This window comes from Propithecus coquereli, unplaced genomic scaffold, assembly GCF_000956105.1.
Source record: "Propithecus coquereli isolate 6110/MARCELLA unplaced genomic scaffold, Pcoq_1.0 Scaffold15, whole genome shotgun sequence".
Classification (NCBI taxonomy): Eukaryota; Metazoa; Chordata; class Mammalia; order Primates; family Indriidae; genus Propithecus; species Propithecus coquereli.
In genome coordinates, this window is record NW_012139413.1 from 4,031,952 (window position 1) to 4,034,692 (window position 2,741).

The following is a 2,741-nucleotide window of genomic DNA, read 5'->3' on the forward strand; positions in this document are numbered from 1 at the left end:
CTGTGTCCCACAGATTTTGATAACTTGTGTCTCCTTTATCATTTAGTTCAAAGAATCTTTTGATTCCCATCTTAATTTCTTTCTTAATGCAATAATCATTCAGCAGAAGGTTGTTTAGGTTTCCATGACTTTGTGTGGAGATGAGAGTTTCTGTTGGAGTTGATTTCTAATTCTATTCCACTTTGGTCTGAGAAGATGCATGGTATAATTTCTATTTTTTTAAAATTTGTTGAGACATGATTTGTGGCCTAGGATATGGTCAATCTTAGGCAATGTCCCATCAGCTGATGAGAAAAACATATATTCAGTGGGTTTTGGGTAGAATGTTCTATAAATGTCAGTCAGGCCCATTTATTCTAGAGTTCTGTTTAAGTCCATTGTTTCTTTGCTTATTTTCTGTTTGGAGGATCTGTCCTGTTCTGTCAGAGGGGTGTTGAAGTCCCCAGCTACTAAGGTGTTGCTGTTTATTATTTTGTTTAGATCAAGTAGGATTTGCTTTATGAATCTGGGTGCACCTGAGTTAGGTACATAAATATTTAGAATTGTTATGTCTTTTTGTTGAATTGTACCCTTCACCATTATATAGTGACTCTCTTTGTCTTTCATTACTTTTGTTGATTTGAAGACAAAGTTATCTGAAATCAGAACTGCCATGCCAGCTTCCTTTTGGCTTCCATTTGCTTGGAATATTGTTTTCATCCCTTCTCCTTGAATCTGAATGCATCCTTGTGGGTTAGATGTGTTTCCTGAATACAGCAGATACTAGCCTCATGTATATGTATCCATTCAGCCAGCCTATGTATCTTTAGAGGGCAGTTCAAGCCATTCACATTTACTGAAAGAATTGATAAGTGGGGCTGATTTCTGTTCATCCTGTTGAGTTGAACTTTCTTTTCTCTGTTGAGCCATTGTGGTATCTGCCCTTTGACCTTTAGGTTTTGGATGGTTTTACATTGGTGAGTGTTTATTGTGCTGATCTGTGTGTAACACTGTTCTGAGTACTTCCTGGAGGGCAGGTCTTATCTTGATGAATTCCCTCAGTCTTTGCTTGTCTGAGAAGATCTTTATTTCTCCTTTGTATAAGAAACTTAGTTTTGCAGGATACAAGAGTCTAGGCTGGGAATTATTCTGTTTGAGAAGAGTGAGAATGGGGCCCCAGTCTCTTCTTGCTTGTAACGTCTCAGTTGAGAAGTCTGCTGTTATTCTGATGGGTTTTCCTTTGTAGGTTACCTGCTTCTTTTGCCTTGCAGCTCATAGTAGGGCCTCTTTGGTGGTTATTTTGGTCAGTCTGATGACTGTGTGTCGTGTTGTCTTCCTGTTTGCGATGAATCTCCCAGGAGTTCTTTCAGCTTCTTGTACCTGGATATCTGGATTTTTAGCAAGGCCTGGGAAATTTTCCTCCCTTATATCCTCAAATAGTTTATCCAACCCTTGTATATTTTCTTCTTCACCCTCAGGGATGCCTATAGTTCTCACGTTAGGCCTCTTTACATAATCCCAAGTTTCTTGTAGGCTTTGCTTTTTTCTCTTATTTCTCTGCTCTATCTCTGCAACTGACTTATTTAATTGAAAGGTGTTATCTTCAATCCCTAAGATTCTTTCTTCTGTTTGACCTATCCTATTCTTGAGGCTTTCCACTGTGTTTTGTAAGTCCATGAATAAATTCTTTATTACCAGAAGTTTTGTTTGATTTTTCTTTAATATTTCAATTTTTTCAGTGAATTTCTCTTCCAAGTCTTGGATTTTTTTGTGGTTTGTTTGTGTTGGGTATCCATTTTCTCTTGTATATCATTGAGTTTTCTTACAATCCATGTTTGAAATTATTCTTCTGTCATTTTAGTGTTTTGAATGTGGTTGATATCCATTGCTAGAGAGCTGGTGTTCCTCTTAGGTGGTGTCCTTTCAGTTTGATACTTCATACTTCCAGAGTTCTTTCACTGATTCCTTCCCATCTGGATCAGCTGTTGCTTCTTACCTTTAGATTTTTGTTTACATAATGACACACCCAGTTTAGTCTCTGAGCCAATAGGTAGTGTTTGTGGGTGAGATTCGACCACACTCTGTGTGATGAGTAAGTAAATACAGTAAAAGTGTGTGCAGATTGACCTCCCTGTCAGTAGGTGGCACTTGCTGGGAGGAGCAAGCTGCAGTGTTGTTTTTGGGTTCTGTAACCAGCTCTTGTTCCTCTGGAGAGACACTCTAGTGCCTCAGGTGGTGGGTGGGGCCCTGGACTTCCAGGTGTGTCCTTTCTCTCCACCTCAGTGGGCAGGTTGGGGAGTGAGGCTGGGCGGGGCTGGGTTGGGTGAGCCTTCCCTCAAGCTCCACAAATGCTGTTAGCAGGGGTCAAAGGTCTGTTCTCTGCTTCTGGACAAAGCTGCCAGGGAGGGGCTGAAATGGCACCACTCAGCCAACAAGTCTGTGTGGTGGGGTGGGGCTGTCTGAGACCTGCAGTATGGATCAGGCCTGGCTCCTTTCCACCCTCCCCTATGCTGCGGTTTCTCCCAGGCCTCTGGCCAGCAGGCAGGACCTCAAGCCAGCAGATCTTCCCTGACTGTGATGTGAGTCAGGAGGTTTCCTGCCCAGGATCACAGCCTGAGCTGGGAGTACAGCTGCCAAGATCTCTGCAAGAATTCCACAATAATCTTATATTTGATGAGTTGCTTTTCTCTTAATGCTTTCAGGATTCCCTTTGTCATTGTCTTTCAACAGTTTGGTTACATTAATAATATGTCTTGAGGCAC